At 54.3% G+C, this 18,476-nt stretch overlaps 1 long non-coding RNA gene across 1 annotated transcript in view; it reads right to left on the bottom strand.

Moving 5' to 3' along the window:
- Window positions 1-2,315: 2,315 nt before the first annotated feature.
- The window catches only part of LOC115286293, a 38,896-nt gene continuing 22,735 nt past the window's right edge, over window positions 2,316-18,476 (bottom strand). The window contains exons 2-3 of the long non-coding RNA XR_003905974.1: window positions 5,278-5,373; window positions 2,316-2,391 (exon numbers count right to left, since the gene is read on the bottom strand). This is a non-coding gene — a long non-coding RNA (uncharacterized LOC115286293). The remainder of the gene's footprint in view (window positions 2,392-5,277; window positions 5,374-18,476) is intronic.

Here is an 18,476-nt window from a genome sequence, read left to right as displayed (position 1 = left end):
TTGTAGAAGAGGGGCACACAAGTGGCTCAGTCAGTTAAGCGCCCAACTTCGCCTCAGCTTATGATCTCATGATTCATGAGTTTGAGCCCCACATCAGGCTCTGAGCTGTCAGCCTGCTTTGGATTCTGCATCTCCTCCCCTACTCGCGCTCTCTGTCTCTCTCTCAAAAATAAATAAACATTAAACAACAAAAAGAAAACCCTAGAAGCGAGTATTTTGTTTGGTGTCAGCTCACAGTCTTCCATGAAAACATTCATGCTGGTAGTTCTGATGACGTACGCGAATATCGGAAGACAGTGGCTCATGTGTGACAACAGACACGCTAGAAAGGCCCCGCTGTCCTAGGGGATGGGTCCAGCTGGTGCAGCAGACGCTCAGGATGGACACTGGCCCCCGCTCGCATATGCAGCAGTGTGAGCTGCTCATCATGCTGTCGTCTTGTAAGAACCTCCCGCTTCGGGTCTAATTGAGTCTTAAATACCAACCATTGTTCTACTCGCCCACTTACATGAAAGATGGGGCAGTTGGGCCCCACCCCAGGATAAATCTGTTTCTCAAGATTTTGTTAAACAACTTCACCTGAAAGGGCGAAGTGAGCAGGTGAAAGTCATCTGACCACTGCCCCTCGGTATTTGACTGCGGTAATTAGTTGTCCTGGCCTATATAAACCCTGAGTTTCTGCTCGGCGGGGCTCTCTCTCTTCCGACGACCTCCAGCTCCTCGGGAGGGGCCGTTCGGCCGAACTGAATAAACCCACTGAGCAATTCCATTTTTGTTCGTGGATTCCTTTCTTGGTGACTCGCATTGGGGAAAAGGGTCCAACAGTCTCTCTGATGTTGCTTCACAGGGTGTCCCCAACCATTCCAATATCTGACACCTCTGGGGGTCTACTTCTAGGGTCTGTTATTTCTGCGAATTGTCCCCCGTGGAGTCTTGTTGCCCCGTGTGCTTGGTGAGGTCAGTTAAACGAGTGAACAAATGTCCCTGCAGAGCCCTCTAACTCCAACCAGTGGGAAGGGAAGACCAGGCTGCAGGGAGGACACAACCCTCCACTGGAGGGCACAACTCAGAGCCTGCATGAGTCCTATTCGTTCCTTTGGGCAAACCTTCATCAGTCAGACACAGCCAGTTACAAGGAACACTGGGAAATGTAGTCTGCACTTCGGAGGTGGCTGTGGGCTCAGCCTAAACGTCAGGCTTCCAGTACCATCGGCAGAGAGGAGTGGACACCCGAACACTCCAGTAGTCTGCCAGCTGCCAAGACACGGAAGTCACTCAAAACAGCCTGAGCGGACACATCCTCCTGCTTGGGTTCTGTTCTCGCTACAAGGAATGAAGACATCGGGGCCCCGGACTCTGGGTTGGCTGAACAGATGCTGGGCAGTAGCAACACACAGAAACAAATCTTTGGACAATTAGGAGAGCAGCTAAATGTGATCTCCAGTGCCAGCCACGATGAAAGGGCAAGTTTCCCACTGCACTTGCTCATAAATTCAAAACAGCTTCGACGAAGGAGAAACAGCTTGCAAACCTTCTGTGAACATAAATATATTCACAGAAGATACGTACACAGAGGGAGAGAGGGATTAGGAACAAGAGGCTTCAGCCTAGCCCAGCCCAGGAAGAACATCAGAATTGGATTATGTCACATAACAAGGGACAACCATTGCTTCTAATGAGAGAAGTTACCACATTGTACTGATGTGTTTGGAGTCCTTTTAGAACCGATCCTTATTTTATGTCTGTATTTATGTCTGCCAATTACTGAGTAGTTGAACATTTGTACTGCTGTTTAAATGAAAGCAAAGCTTTAATGAGGGCCTGCTCTCTCCCGGGTATGGCTCCAGGCAGGCTATGCAGGGATGTGGACACCTCGAAGACTTGACTTTCTCCCCCAGGGTGTGAGCACCGCCCCCCCTCCACCACCAACCCCCTCAGTAACCATTAGGCCTATCTATCCATTTGCTGAAGCAAATGGCCTTATAAGAAAAGCACAGATCCCGGAGAAGTCTCGGGTTTAAGTCCTCCTTCCCAGTTTCCTATTTGTGTGGCCTTGGGTGAGGGGCCCAACTTTGCACTTGAGGATCTCATGAGTTCTGGAAGCCAGCAGACGGCATGCTGTAGCCACGAGAGCCACGGGCTTGGAGACCTGACGGCGATGGACTTGGCTTGCGTCTTGCCTTTGACACCGGCTGGCTGACATCTGTCCTGGTTTGCCCAGACCTGAAGGCTTCTAGGGTTGTGGAAATCTTAACACCAGGACTGGCCCCAAGCAAACCAGGAGAGTTGGCCAAGCACCTACTGGGCGATCTTGGGTAAGTTAGACGACTCCTCTGAGCCTCAATTTCCTCAAGTGTAAACACGGGGACCATCGCGTCTACTGCAGGAGAGCTGTAGGAAACAGAAATAAGGCCTTGTGCAGAGTAACCATCACCACTGTTACTAATAGTTTTCATTCTTCCTCTTCCTCTGCTCCTATGTGATAATGGCCGATGCCCATAAGTTTATCAGAAGGGTTCCTATAACTCCACCAGCCCATTTTAAAGAGTGAAGGGCCTTCTCTCTGATGCCTTGTTTCTCCAGCAAGTAGAGAAGGGAGGCTTACAACCCCAAGGGGTCCCCCAAATCCCAGGCCTGGGTCCCCATGTCTCTCCAGCACAGCTCAGGCCTCAGGTCAGTTAAAAACCTACCCTCCACCTCCTTGTTTGTTACAGACATTGCTGGGCTTCACAGGTCCAAGACGACCCTAAGGATGACCTTGTCCAACCTCATCTTCATTGCATTCAAAAGTCCTAAACTTAATTACCAAGAAAAAAGGAGACCAGTTACAAGCTAGTGTTTCTTTGTCAAAGGAAAAATAATTCACCATTCATTCCAAGTGAAATTGCTTCACAAGGCAATGATTTCATCTGGCCTCCAGGGCTCCCAGAAGACCCTGGAAGTCCTTAGGACACCACTAAGTGCAGCGACCTGATCCTGTCTCAGAGAGGTGTGAATTTGCAGGAATGTGGAAACCTCTCCAACCTTCTCAGCTCTGGCAAGCTGTCACAGCTTGCCTTCTGCCTTTCCAGACCCAGCCTTCCAGGCCTTTAGAATGGGAAGCACATGCATTGATTGCAAATTTGATTCATTTGTGGAGACACCAAGGGTGGTTCTGAAAGAAAAATGTCAGTGCATTCTTTCTTCTCCTCCTCCTCCTCTTCCTCCTCCTCCTCCTTCTTCAAGAAGAAAATACAAGGGCACCTGGGTTGCTCAGTGGGTTAAGTAACCAACTTCAGCTCAGATCATGAACTCACGGTTCATGAGTTAGACCCTGCCTCGGGCTCTGTGCTGACAGCTCAAAGCCTGGAGCTTGATTCAGATTCTGTATCTTCTCTCTCTCTCTCTCTCTCTGTACCTCTACACTTACACTCTGTCTTTCTTTCTCTCTCAAAATCAGTAACATTTAAAAATTAAAAGAAGAAGAAAGAAATACATGCATATTGACTCCATAGGAAGCTTATCTTGGAGCCAAATCTGTGCTCTGATTCCCCACCTGAAGGACGTTTTAGGTTTCCAACTGGAGCCATCTCCTAGAAGGCACTGGAATGCTGCCCCTGCCCCCACTGAGGCCACCTGAGCCACAACAAGATGGCAGCCCCAGCCCCAGGAGAGAGTCTAGACACGGGAACACACGAAGGCTTTCGGGAGATCCTCTTTCTGGATCTCTCTCAGGAGGGGGCTGGCTCCTACTTGCGTCTCATGGACCAGAAAGGCATCCTAGGTCCACGTCTAAACCAATTATGGACAAGAGGCCCAAGGCGCCAGGATGGATTTAGATCCACCAGGATCCCAGCCCCGAGGCTGGGCTTGAAGCCATGTCTGTAAGAAGTTTCTGCTGCGGGTCTGTCGGGACGGAAGCAGCCCTGCACAGTCCGCCAGGGCTTGCTCTGTGCCCGACTCCTGTGTTCTCACACAGCCTCCGACGACCCAGCAGGCACCGTCAGCACCTGGCCCACACCACACCCCCAGCCGGCCGGCTGCCAAGTCCCCAGGTACAGCCACGACCGCTGCATTTCTCCTGCGAGAGTGTTCTCTGGTCGCTGAGCCGTGCTTGGCCCACATGCCAGGCAGGAGGGTAGTTCTGGGGCCTCGATACCCCAGGTTAGGGGATGAGTACCCCCAGATTCCTCCTCCTTGGGGCACAACTCTGCAGTGTCCTGTGCGCACTCTATCAAAGGCCACACAAATCCTCAAACCAAATCTATGCATGGGGGTCTGCTTTGGGAGGGAGCCCAACCTACTGATTAGTCAACTTGATTACTGCCCCTACTGTGTGAATGGGCCTGCCAGACTTGGGGGATTCCCTGTGATCCGAGTGGTGGTAAGTGTGTTCGTACTGCATCGTAGCAGGGAAGTTGGCCCATCACCTGTCACCGCACAGCGCCAACATTGCCAAATGACCGTGACAAAGAAATGTCATCCTCTGTCATGGATCCATGGTCCCTCACAGATCATAGAGCCCCTGCCTACCCATTAGGTCCTCCAAGCCTCACACCATTCTACGACATGGGCACAGGGACTGCTTTCCTCCCATTCCGCCCACGAGGACATAGAGACCCTGGGATGTCAGGACAGTTCTCCGAGTCCCACTGCAGAGCTGGGACTAGCTTGCAGGTGCCCGTCTTCCTCATCTTTGGCCAGAGGCTCTAGGTGGCAGCAGTGGTGTGAGAGCCCAGTGTTACGAGAGACTAACCCTGGAGGACATTTCCCGGGAACAGAGCGCCCCACCCACAAAGACTCATGAGTGATGAGTGACTTTCATAAACATGAGTCAGTGTCAGAGAGAAGTCCTCTCTCCTGAGGTCCTCCTTCAACCGGCCAAGTCAGAAGGACTAGCCCAGCCGCCAGGGAAGCCACACCAGGTCAGACCCTCCTCGGGAGGTGGGGAGCCCACAGGCTCAGCGCCACGCTCGTCATGCAGAGGGAGTCTCGGCCCCCCGGTGGGTCCTGAGCCAGTATTCTGTGCTTGCATCCTTTGGGGAGAACCTTGAACCAAATCTGAAGGGAGCCCCCACCCAGAAGGGCTATTAAGTCACGAAGAAATGGGATGTGCGGGCCTGGAGCTGCAGGGCGTTCGAAATCAACAGGCCCAACGATCTTAGTCATGGATCTGGAAAATGGGGCCCTGGGAGGCTGAGTGAGTTGCTCAAGGACCCATCTCTCTGGGAGTGAGAGGAAGCCAGGAGTCCACCCCGAGGGTCCTGGCTCCCAGCCCACCACCTCTTCCCTACTCACCATCTTGCAGTTAAGAGGAAAATGGTTGCTTCTCAGTCATTTTGTCTTCACGGCATCCCTGCGAGAATGGCAGAGGAGGGGCCACTTCTCTGTTTCCTAAGAGAAGAAATTGAAAGCCAGAGTCACTTTGCTGAGATCACTCACAGACACCATCGGACTCTTGGGACCATGACGGACGCCATGCATGATGGACGCCAGCATGTGGGAGATGATGGAAGAGAGAAATAGAGGTTGGCGGGGGCGTGGGTCCCTAATCTTCGCCGACCCGAGCTGGGGCTCCCAGAAGTCTAACCTACCGGGTTCCAAGGGCAACATTTTAGGGAGAAAAGTCTTGTCCAACTCAGACAAATCCTCCACTTCAGGTCCAGGGTCCCAGGAACTAACCCTGTCCCATTTCTGGAAACCCAATCTTCTGGGAACCTTTGAGTAACTTAAAAAAGAATCTTAAAGAGTCTCAGAGGCTGTTCATCAGCACGTCCCACCACCTCATGTCTCTGCTCCCTTCACGCCTCTCCCTACAATCTTACACGCAACATGGGACCGAGGAGAAAAGCTGTTCAAAGACCTTCCTGGCTAAGACGTCTCTGAGACCTTCTCTGGCGTCTTTCTCATTCTGTCTCTGGCTCATCTGTCACCATGGCAACCTGCATGGCAAGGATGCCCTGTTCAATGTTCTCAAATGGAAATGGAGGCCTGATTACACCTGGGCTGGAAACTGGGATGGGGAGGGGGTCAGGGTGGAAGTTTGCTCTCCCACCGGGGATGCCAGCCCTGCCCGTCTCTGTTAGTCCTTTGTTTAGTCTCTCAAGGAGTGTCCGAAGTCGCCCCCTGCAGACCTGTCCCGGTGGTGCAGGGATGAGTCCCATTCTCTGCGATAAAGGAGTGCACAGCCAAGAAGTAGGACACAGGTAGAGTGGTCTAGAGTACCAGAGCCTGGAAGGTTCTGGAACCCAGAAGATTGAGGACAGCATGGTGAGAGGGGGGACTGGAGAGGTGGCAGGAACCAGGTGGGGTCTGATGAGGGGCAAGGTGGTCCTCCACCTGTGCCAGGAGAGGGAAGGGAAAGAGCCATAGTTGGAGACCCCGAGACCCCCGGAGCATCAATTGTAAGGGCATCTTCTCTCTGTGCTGCTCTAGACCCTCACATGGAAGCACTTGCTCAGTCCTCCCACTGGTCCATGGCAGTGTGGCCCTCCATGGTGCCCCTTCCGAAGCCGCTCAGAGAGCCCGGAGCTGGCAAGCCAGAGCCGACCCCCAGAGGTGCAGCCAATGCCCTGCAGGCTCCCACCTCAGGCCGACCCTGCCCTACAGCCCAGTTCCGACCTGGCCCGAACGAACACATTCCTCACTTGCTTCCCAAACTCCCATTAGCATCTGACAACAACAACAGCAACAGAAAGGCCCAGAGGATCTGATGCACGCTTCGAGGGATGCCAAGTCTTAATGCTGCCCAGCTGTGCAGAGGGCCTGGCCGGGGACCCGGGCCCGGGGAACCAGAGGCCCGTGACTCAGATGGACTGGGTGGGAGCCGGTGAGTCAGGGCCCCGGGGATGGCGAGCTGGCATCTGCCCGGGAGCCCTCTATGGGAAGGAGCCGGTGCTGGGATGGGCCACATGGGCCTCAGTGACTTCGGTCAACCCCTTTGCTCGAGCTCTGGTCCTTTCTGCCCACCAGAGAGCTTCCCATCCTGGGTCTCCCCACGAATCTCCAGGCAGCCCTGAGTGGCCATTGGGGCAGGCATGGCTTTGACTGAGAACTCCACGGTTGCTCCTAAGGAGTAAATCCAGGAGGAGGGGCTCAGGAAGCTGGAGCCTCAAGGACATCCGTCCCCTCAAGAGCTCTGGGACACCAGGGCCTGGCTAACCTCTTTAGCAAGACAGGCTCCCCAGAACCTCCGAGGGAACCAGATAAATGGAGATTATCTGAGCCCCCTGCTGAGACCTTTCCCTTCTTTTCCATAATTTTCCAGCCCCTAGATGTTCCCTACGTCATGTAAACTGTGGCCTAAGTAGGTTCTCTCTGCCTGGGTTCCCCAAAGCTCTGGGAGCAGGCAGAGATGTACTGGGAGGAGGCAGGAGGGGGGAAGCAGGGGACCGGGGGAGGGGGATGTATCCCAGTCTGCACACTAGACCAGAGATGGTCCCAGAGACCCGCTCCACAGACACGCACTCCAGGTTGCGGGTCTCACAGGGCTCTGCCCTGGGTCCCTCGGAAGGTCCCCAGCCCAGTCCGCTAGCAGCCAGAGGCAGGGAGAGCCCAGGTCACCTGGGAACGGAGAAGCGGACACTTGGGAGTTTTCTCTATTCGGGAGGGGACTGGAGAGCAGCAGCCACGGAGGTGGGAGCAGGGGACACAGAGACTCCAGGACAGGGTGGGACACCAGATCCAAGCAGAGACCTGTCTGTGTCGGCCACACCCCCTCCCCACCCCCATCTTCCCTCTGCAAACAGCCCCTGTGGCCCTGACACAGAGGTGGCCGTGGGACCTCCCACCTGTCCAGTGCCTGACCTCCTAGGCCTCCAGTGACACGCCCAAGGAGGACTCTCAAGACCCACTGAGCTGGCCACCGTCCTCCCTGGGGTTTGTCCGATGGGACTGGGAGGCGGGAGACCCTGTTCTCCTGATGTCGGGGCTCCAGGGCTGTGTCTCCCCAGCGACCACCGTGGAAGAAAGCAGCCATGCCATGAGGGGAGAGAAAGAGATACACGAAGTCACGGCGAGCCCGGGAGGCTGTGGTTGCCCGTCCGCCTCTCGCACTCTGCTCCTCCCTCTCTGACGCCTGAAGCCGACGGAGTTCCTCTGCGGAGGCAGCTCAGCGGCCGACGTGGTGTCCGGCGCCTGCAGGCGGAGTCACAGTCTTGCACACAAGGGTCGGGGATCGGGGTCCCCCCACCGGCTCCTCTTCTCGTCTTTCTCTGCCCCCCGCCCCAGAAAGCAGAGCCGAACCCACCGGAAGTGCAGAGCGTATCACACTCATTAAGTCATCCGGGTTTTGCGGCCCATGTTGGCCCAACCCAGCAGGGATTCTAGAAGGCAGCAGGGACCAAAATGGGTGGGGGTGTATAGCAGCATGTGGTTCTGTCCCACGTGGGTGAGGGGCCAGATGGAGGGGCAGGACCCACAGCACGAGCACGAGCAGAAGGAGACCGACAGGTGAGGGCCAGGTCTCCACCCAGCAAGGGCCAGGCAGTGCCCGATGTTTGGTCACTGATTTCCCAAGTGTTTTGGGTGCCCAGGACCCCTGGGGGAGTGAAAGGCCCGTGTTGGACGAGGTCTTGCTCTCAAAGCTTGTGTTGTGGGGGAGGGGCACAATGAAAAAGCAGCAGATAAAGCTGTCTTGTGGCAGGTGGGGGCAGACCCCTTGGGGGTAGACGTCTGAGCAAAGAAAGACCTGACTGAAGAGAGAGAGGGGGAGCTGTGCCCCGCTGCACCCCACTGCATCCCACTGCACCCCGCTCCCTGCCCCAGATGAAGGAGCCCATGGCCCGGGCTCTCAGGACGCAGCTCGGGGTCTCCCCGCCTGTGTGCAGGGGGGCAGGATTCACACCAAGCACCCAAGACTTCAAAACGCGCTCCTTCAAAGCAAATCTGGAGCTGAGGCGGTGAGCCAGGCTCCCAGAGAAGAGGTCGGTGGTGCGTCTGCTGGCTGGAACCCACCTGCTGACCCCCTGCAGGGGCCCGACTGGGGCAGGTCCCGTGGGAGCAGAGGACGCCCCGCCCCATCGGGCAGCCCCGGCTCCGGCCAGCCCTCCTCCCACGGCAGAGGGCAGCATGTCCGGGGGAGTCCCGTGTCCTGACATCCCAGCGTCCCAGGACCTGTGACCTGGCAAGACGGCACCTCTTCCCCGGCCCCACCCCGTTTGCACGCGCAGAGAAGACATTAGCTACATTCCTCCCTTGAAACAGGCCACGGGGTCGGGCCGAGTTTCCAGAGTTGAGGAGGAGCCTCTGGGGCTCGAACAAGAAGAGCGGAAGGAGGGGCGCCTGGGGGGCTCAGCCTGCTAAGCATCCGGCTTCGGCTCAGGTCATGATCTCACGGTACCCGAGTTCGAGCCCCGCATCGGGCTCTGTGCCGACAGCTCAGAGCCTAGAGCCTGCTTCCGATTCTGTGTCTCCCTCTCTCTACCCCTCCCCTGCTCATGCTCTATCCCACTCTGTATCAAAGAAATATTATATATTTATTATTATATATCTTATATATATATTTGTAAAGAAAAAAGAAAACTGACTAGCTTTATAAAGGAAGAAGAAGAAGGAGGAGGAAGAGGAGGAGGAGGAGGGGGAGGAGGAGGAGGAGGAGGAGGAGAAGGAGAAGGAGAAGGAGAAGGAGGAGAAGAAGAAGGAGACCGTGCCAGATCGGCGCCTCCGCAGGCAGGAGATTCCAGATCGGGCCTAAAGTCACTGACAGAACCCTCCTGATCCTGGGACCGTGGGCGTGGATGGAAGGTGCACACCCTCCCCTGCTGGGGTCTCGGGAAGCCACTGCAGGGCCATCGCCTTCTCTGTGAGCCTGGGCGCGGCCCCCTCAATCTGGGAACCGACAGGGGATTAGAGGCGCAGCAGGTTTAATGAAATCTGAACGCTGAAGTTGGCATTCCCTCCCTGAATCCACATCCGACTGACCCAATTACTGGGGAGATACTGTCAGGGAAGCCCTCGTAGGACAAACGGGAGACCAAATCCCAGCTCAGCCCCAGGCGCCCCCCCCCCACCCCATGCAGCCTTTGGCCTAAAACTTCTGAGCTCTCCTCCTTCCTGTGGAATTCGGGGGATCGGAGGGACCCCGGAGGGCTGTCCTGAGATCACAGGGACACCGGCTCAGATCAGTCTGACGTGTGTCACACCCTCACACCCCGAGCACGGTGCATGGAGGGGGTGGGACCATCGGGGTTGAGCACGTGAGGGACGGAGCCCAGACGCCTGCAGACGCACGTGAGAGTCCTCGGCCCGATGCCCCGTAAGTGCTGACCCTGCACGGAAATGGGATTCTCCGACGTGGACTCAGAGATGGGCGGCTCTGCAAAGCCCACTGAGTTCCAGGCACCACTGAGATCTGGGGACATCACTGCAGACGGCAGAGCTCCTGGAGAAATGGCAGCACGTGCCTTGACACAACCCCGAAATGGGAGGGCCCCGGGCATGCAGGTGACCCAGGGGAAGTCACCTCTCCTCGCGGGCTTTGGTTTCTCCATCTTTCCTGTGGGCACAGGACAGAGTCTGAGGCCCAGACGGGTTACATCAAGAGGCAAAGAGGGCCCAGGGTGTAAGGCAGCGGATGTGGGGGTGGGCGACGCACCTCCCCCAAGGGGGCATGCAACCCCACTTCAGCCTTTCTTTGCCAAACAGAGTGCGGGTGCAATGGCACCAAATCTTCCGACTTTTTCAACAACTTTTTAATGTTTATCCAGTTTTTGAGAGAGAGAGAGAAACAGACAGAGCATGAGCAGGGGAGGGGCAGAGACAGAGGGAGACAGAATCCAAAGCAGGCTCCAAGCTCCGAGCTGTCAGCACAGAGCCTGAGACAGGGCTCGAACCCACAAACTATGAGATCATGACCTGAGCCCAAGTCAGAGGCCCAACCAACTCAACCACCAGGGCGTCCCTTCCTGCTTTTTCAAAAGAAGCCTAAAATTTGCATTTTTATGTGATGGCTCCATCTTTTAAATATTAGCAGCTTAAGTCTGCGGTTTTGGTTTTGTTTTGTTTTGTTTTATTGAAAACACTATAAGCTTCAAACCAGGCCTGTCTTTGGGGGTTGACCCACACACAATCATGCAGGGTCCTGGGAGTCCTGCCTCTCTGGTAGGGTCTTTGTTGCGGGGGTGGGGGGCGGCTGGCAGGTGTTGGAGAAGGAAGGAAGCACAGGAGAACGGGATTTGTTTTACCGATGACCCGGTAACAATCTCAAATGCCTCCAGAAGCCCGGAAAATTCCAGCAGCGAATGAGTTTCTGTTTGACCAGTGCTGAGGGCCTCCAGGTCCCTGGCGGCCTCCCTCACGCTGCACATGGCTCTATATTGGGCTCTTCCTTAAAGCTCGCCTCCGTGAGCCCTTCTCGGTGGAATTCGCCTCCTGCGTAACATCGTGTTACATAAATCTCTCTCAGGTGCCCAGATGAAGGAATCATCTGGACGCAAGTCCCAGCTCTTCCCCTTACCGTCCAGGCCACACGATCTTTCTGTGCCTCAGTTTCCTGATCTGTAACTCCAGAGAGCCAACGGACACGAGGCCTCGTGACACTCAAAAGCACCCAGCCAGGGCCTCTCGGCAAACTGGGTAACTCTGAGTCTGCATTTAAACAGTAGTAGAATCCACAAAACAATGGCGTTTTCTGGAAAGGCACGGCCAGCAGTCTTTGGACAGTGACTTGGTTTCTGAGCAAGGCCATGGCCCGCGGCGCCCCACCCCCTCCACCCGGGGCCAGCCCTTCCGTTTGGCTGGTAGACGTGAGAGGCAAATAGACCAGGGTGGGTTTTCCTGGGGCCGGGGGTCGATCCAGCCACTCGGTCTCCATCACCGTAAGTCCCCCTCCGTCCCTGGGTCCTGCCCACACCTTCGGGAGAGGGTTCGCTCCAGGGCCCTGGCCGTTCCCCCCAGCTTCTCCAGGCCAGGGGTCCCGGTGACCCCTACCTTTGCAGGCCGAATGCAAATTCTCCTGCACACTCTCTACAACACTTTATCTTAATTAAGCATAAAAATTAGGAAATTCCAAGCTAAGCTTTCCTGAATTGTGTGGGTAGAAGAAATGTTTAAATCTCCTTTTTTGGCCAAGTGTTTGCAAGGCAAGCGTTTCCAAATGTTTGGCCCAGTCTTCTGCCTGAGCCTCCCCCCTCACTGCCTGTCCTCAGGAGGAAGGCTCCAAAGATAAGGGGGGAGGGCCGGACCTCAACCAACCAGGAAGCTGCCCAGCTGACCGCAGATGACCCCCTGGCTGGGTCTCCCCTACACCTGGATGACTGACTGTTATTCTGGACCTCCTCTGCGCCAAATGTGTCTGGCAGCTACCCGCAGTCAATCAGGGGGATTGGGTCTGGAAAACTGGAGATCAGCAAACAAAGGCAAAGAGTGAGAAGGGGTGAGGTCTGGTTAGAAAAGATTGAAATTCATCCTGGTTTCCTTCCAGCCCAAAGAACAGGCTGTTCCGCGGGTTCCAGAGGCTGTACAGGAGTGAGCGAGCAGGCCCTCATATCTGGATGGAGGTTGGCCGCCATTTTGTAAGATCAGTAAAACCCAACTGCTCTACCTTCCCCGGGCCTCTTGCCCGGGAGGGGCAGAAGCTGAGGCCATCGGTGTCAGGGAAAGACCATCGCTTTGGGATCAGACCGCCTGGGTTTGGAACCCACGATTGTTACTTACTAGTTGGGTCACTTGGCTCTCCTGACGCCCATTGAAAATGGAGACAATAACACTTGCCTCATAGGATAGAGGTGAGGATTGGAAAGGTCCACTCGGGGGGCGCCCGGGGGGCTCAGTCGGTTGAGCGTCCAACTTGGGATCAGATCATGACCTCGTGGTTCATGAGTTTGAGCCCCACTTTGGGCTCTGTGCTGACAGCTCAGAGCCTGGAGCCTGCTTCGGCTTCTGTGTCTCCCTCTCTCTCTGCCTCTCCCCTGCTCACTCTCCATCTCTCTGTCTCCCAAAAATAAATAAAAGATAAAATTTAAAAGGAAGATCAGCTCAGCTGAGTATACACATGGGCAGGTAAGCATACCTCACTGGCAGCATAAAACCGAGCTCCAGGGAGTAGCACCCAAGAGTATCGGACGCTCAGTTGAGAGAAAAACTGAGCTTGATGAAAGAGTTCCTGAAGACAATGTCCCTCTGTTCTCTCTAAATTTTACTGCACTCAACACCACTCCCCACCACCACCACAAAAGGCACTGCTGATTTTCTCCTGCTGGTGTCACGCCATTTGCCTGCACTGGAAGGTCATGAGGACATTGAGGACATTGCTCGTTGCTTCACACCATGTCATCCTTCCAAGGCCCTGTGAGGGGCGTTTCTCGTCACTACACAACCAGAAACAGTTGTAAATACTGTTACTCAGCCCAGTACCAGCTTCCGAGTCATCGATGTAGTTCTGCCCCATGGACCTCAAGTGTGGTGCGCTCTGCACCGGCCGAGGGATCAGAACTGAATCTTCCACCTGCTCCGCCTCGTCTCCTGAGCCCCACCGTCCACGTCCTGTGGACCCAACCCAGCCTGGTGCCTCTGATTTTTTTTCACTCTTCTTTCCTCTTTGAGCTGAAATTTTCTTTTTCAGCATGTTTTTAAACCTAGTTGGATTTTGAGAGTTTGCCAGGCACTCTGGATCTTCTGATGACAAAGTTGGAGGTGGACTGTTAGACTATAACCCTGCGGGGAGATGGAGAAATCAACACGGACCATGCCTCGTGGTGGACGGTACTCGACGTCAGCTGCAGCACGCTTTGCTGCCCGTCCCCTTCTCCCATGCGACAGAAGCCGCACTGGCTGGCAGACGAGCTCATGACATGGCTTTCCCTCCATAGATCAAGGATCTGGTAGGCTCTGAGGGGTGTCCTGCTCACGTCCATTGTCTCACATTTTTCTGGTCCCACGCAGTGTCATCCCAAGATGTCACAGTGGACGTAACGTTAGCTCAGGCATTGTCCTATCCATGCCTGGCCTCTCTTAGGTGACACTTTGTCCATCAGAAAGCATCTGCAAAAATCCACTGGGCTGGCCATCTGCTGTGTGTCTGGTTTTCCTCTCTGCACAGAGTGGTGGCCAGTGGGATCCCCCAGGAGAAAATAGAGTCTGAGCTCAGCTGAAGCAGGAAGCCGGACTTCTGTGATGATCTGGGGAGAGTGTGGTGGGGTCAGCTGTGAAATTCTGGGACGGTCATCTACCTTCCCAGCCCATCTCTACGCCCATCACACTGCCCACCTCCCAGGGAGGGGTGGAGGTGATGGGTTGGAAGGACCAGGGATGTAGGGAGTGTTCATCTGTATTGAGCACCTGCTCTGTGCCAGGGCACTGGGGATCCAGCAGGAACAGGACAAGTCCAGTTCCTGCCCTAGAGGAGCTTACACTCTAAAGGAGGGATGGGGAGGGGGGAGGAGGCACGAAATAAATAGGTAAGTAAGAAAAATAATGGTGATGAGAACACAGAGAAGATGGGTTGTGGAGAGAGTGCCAGGGTGGAAGGACACTCACGTTTCAGAGGTACGATTGTCTAGAAGAGACGTGTCATGGTAGAGGGAGGGGGGACAGGAAAGGAGCGTCAAGACGTGCTCCAGGCGGTGAAGAGGTCACCAGAGTCGAGGGACCGTGCAGCCAGGGCGGAAGGAAGGGCCATGGCCTGGATGCCAACATCTGTCGTTTTCCATCATCTAAAGAGGGGGCAGGGAGAGCGGTTAGCCACCCAGTTTGAAGAGTGGGACATGCCGGTGACATACCGTCTTGATTTGCGGCTGCGCATCACGCGGCCCCAAGGCAGCTTCTTGGACACCACCCCTCCACCGCCTGCCCGGCTCCAAGCTGGGAACCTGCCTACTGTGTGCAAGGCCCCATCATGTCGCCCCCGGCTGCCAAACAGCTGTCAGCTGGGAACAGAGCCACCTGTTTCCACTAGTCAGAACATCCAGCCCTGTCCTCAAGTGGAGGGGAAGGCAGAATTCCGATTTTGACCCAGGAAGGGGTGGACAGGTTGGAGGCCAGCCCTGCGGGCCGCTGCTGGGCCACCCGGCTGTCTCACCGTTACAGACAGAGAAATACGCTCTTGAGGCTCACTTGAAAAGTTGGACATGCGCACGTCTGCAGCTCTTGAACATGCGATTATGCTTCAGGACAATCACAGTCCACGCTTGTATGTTCCTCTGAGTGAAGGGGAAAGCGTGCAGTTACGGTTGAGTGACAGTTTGCAAAGGGAGGACAGAGAAGTCAAAAGAGTTAGGTGACTGGCCTCTGTCTCCCTCTCTCTGGGTCTGCTACTCACCAGTTTTGGGACCCTAGGATAGTAACTACACTCCTCTGGGAACAGAGAGACACCCCCCTCGTCCCCTCACTAACTGAATGTTGCTTTGTGGATCATTGAAGTCAAAAAAGATTTGAGGGGCACCTGGGTGGGTCAGTCAGTTGATCGTCCGACTTTGGTTCAGGTCACGATCTCTGTTTGTAGGTTTGAGCCCTGTGTTGAGCTGTGTGCTGACAGCTTGCAACCTGGAGGCTGCTTCCGATTCTGTGTCTCCTTCTTTCTCTCTGTCTCTCCCCCACCCTCTCTCTCTCTCTCTTTCTCTCTCTCTCTCTCTCTCTCTCTCTTGCTCTGTCTCTCTCTCAAATATAAATAAACATTTAAAAATTAAAAAGAAAAAAATAGATTTAAGAGTACTTTGCAAACTGCAAAGTGCCAAGGAACAAATGTGATTTTTAGTTAACAACTGTTGAGTCAATGCAGTTTCACTGGCCAAGGTCAATCCTTCTTGCAGTCTCTGTCCTATTTTCCAGTCATCATTTCATTCGTTTTATTTCATTTTGGGATTTCTGGGACAAAAATTCAAGGTGTTTATGAAGAGGCTGGCTTTAGAAGATAAGAGAAGCCAATAACACTTATTTGAAAATAAACTATAATGAATTCCGATGGTGTCCGGCCAGACCCTACACACCAGGGTGGGCACCCGCCCCTCTCACCGCTGTAATGGCGGCTGCTAATGGCTCTCAGCTGCCCCTTCTCTGGAGAACTGCTCTCTGAGTTTTGGAATATATTTGAGGAGTCACACCCTGTCCCCATGCTGGCCAGGGTCTGCCTGTAGCCAATTTCTGACTAATGCATGTAAACAAAGTCCTGTCCACCTTGCCTCAAAATGAGACACCCCAGAGCTCCCCACGGCATCAAGCTAAGGAGAGGCGTTAGCTGGACGCGCTCCTTTGCCAAGCTGCACCCCTTGCCCTGTCTTTCACTATGACGGACTTCTTCGGAAAGCATTCTCTCAGTGTATCCATTGTACGAACATCCCTCTCTCATGGTCTGCTCCTGGGGAACCCAAGCCAACACATTTGGTACCAGCTTTTATCCTAGGAAACAGATCCACAGGGCAGAACTGAGTCCCTTGCCAGCCACATGGTGATGAGTGCCCCGTCCCTGGCAGGAGGGGCATTTCCCGGTGCGTAGTAGCAGTGCGGTGGCTGAGGATTTTATCTGTGTTGTTGGGACAGCTCACAGGTCGGAAGGAGCAGCATTAGCCTGTGAAGCTCAGGAGGTTCAGGAGAAGGAATAACTGTAACATCTCTGTGATCGAGTCACTGCTGCTGATGCCACTGATGATGAAATGAAGGGAGAGGAAACGGCAGGCTCAAATTGATTAATCTCCATGATGAGCCAAGGGGTGCCTGGGTGGCTCCGTTGGTTAAGTGTCAGACTTCAGCTCAGGTCATGATCTTGCACTCCATGAGTTCGAGCATTCATCCGGCTCTGTCTAACAGTTTGGAGCCTGAAACCTGTTTTGGACTCTGTGTCTTTCTCTTTCTCTGTCTCTCCCCCACTCACGCTTTGTCTCCCTCTCTCTCTCTTACCCAAAAATAAACATTAAAATTTTTTTAAAAAACAGCTTGAGTCCCCAGGAGGAAGGGGGCCAGGTAACGCCCCGCAGGGTCAACAGCAATGACTCATCAAAAGAACCACTTGCATGGCTAGTCTTACATGGGGAAAAAGAAATACCCATATCTTTTGAGGACTGTTAGGAACAGCTGACACCGCAGAGTGCCAAGGCGCTATCACGGCTCCCCTCTGAGGGTAGAGGCACATGGGAGTCAGGCCAGGCCTCTGGAAAAACTGGTGGGTCATGGTAGATGACAGTAGATGATACCAATTTAACCAACTCATTTCTCCAGCTGCAGCTTCCACTCCGGACACTCCTCTCTACTAGGGCAGATTTGAACCAGCTTCTGATCCATGGATTGTAGCTACTGATGTACAGAACGCATGGTTTGGGCTACATGTTGGGAAGAGGGATCAGAAACAGCAAATATTTACTGCTTCTCCCCAGACCTTAATTCTGCCCCTTTCTGTCATGATGCGAGTCGAACATTCCTCAGGATCTGACCATACCTATTGGACCCCTGAACTGACAGCACCGTGTTCACTAGACACAATGCATGAGCTCCAGAGGGAAGGACCACCATATAGATGACGTCTTCAGGGATGCAGGGGTCTAGGGTATGCTGGGACATCCCGTCAAAGTGAAGGACAAACCTTTGCACCTGCAACTGAGGAAGAAACCCAAGGGCTGGTACACTACCTTGGGTTTTAGAGTTGGCATATTCCACTCTTGGCAATCCTGCGTCACCTACTTACCAGGTGACACTAGAGGCCACTAGCTCTGAGTGGGATCCAGACTGTGGTACAAACAGCCCTGTCCCCTGGGCCACATGGGCCAGTGAAGCAGTGCTTCCAGAAGTACCATAGTAGGAAAAGACCCTGTGGGGTCTCTGATAAACTAGGAGAGCCCCAGGGCAGAACCTCAGGACTCTGAAGCAAGGGCTGTGCCATCCGCAGAAGAACACTCGAGACCATTTGGAGAGTAGGTCCTGGAAGGCCAATGGGTCCTGATAGGGAGTGTCTGACCTCAGGATATCAAGTGACTGTGCAACAGAAGTGCCTGCACATGTGGAATGCTGTCAGATTCATTGAGCCATGGACACAGGTGTCCCATGACAATCCTTCATGAGATAGAAGTGATACATCTGATGCTGGGTTTAAACAAGTCCAGAGGGTACAAGGATGTTGGACGAACATCCACACACCCAGCTCACACCTCTTATTTGTGGATGGTCCCTAAGACTGATGGACACCTGAGCATGTGGTCCATGGACAGGTCAGTTCAGTGCATTGGTGGGAGACAAAATGGACTGCCCTCACCTATAGCTTGACTCAAAGATGGCCCTGGAAGACAGAGGTGAGGGAGAACCCTCCAATGGTGCGTTAGCTCATCTACTTGGTTCGAAAGGACAGGTGGGCTGAGGGAAGGATTTGCATAGACTCGGGGGCAGCAGCAATGGCTCATCTGCTTGGTCAGTTTCCTGCTGTGCCCAATGGGAAAAGCCATGCTGTAGTTGTTGTGGCTGTTGTTTGGCACAGTCCATGCCCTCAAGGGACTCCTTGCCGGGTGAGGGAGACACACAGGTGAACAGACAAACACAGTGCAGAATAAAAGATGCTAGAACTTTGGGTAGAGCACACT

This window comes from Suricata suricatta, chromosome 1 (assembly GCF_006229205.1).
Source record: "Suricata suricatta isolate VVHF042 chromosome 1, meerkat_22Aug2017_6uvM2_HiC, whole genome shotgun sequence".
Classification (NCBI taxonomy): domain Eukaryota; kingdom Metazoa; phylum Chordata; class Mammalia; order Carnivora; family Herpestidae; genus Suricata; species Suricata suricatta.
The sequence above is the reverse complement of the archived record's forward strand: the minus strand, read 5'-3'. Positions and strand labels throughout refer to the sequence as shown.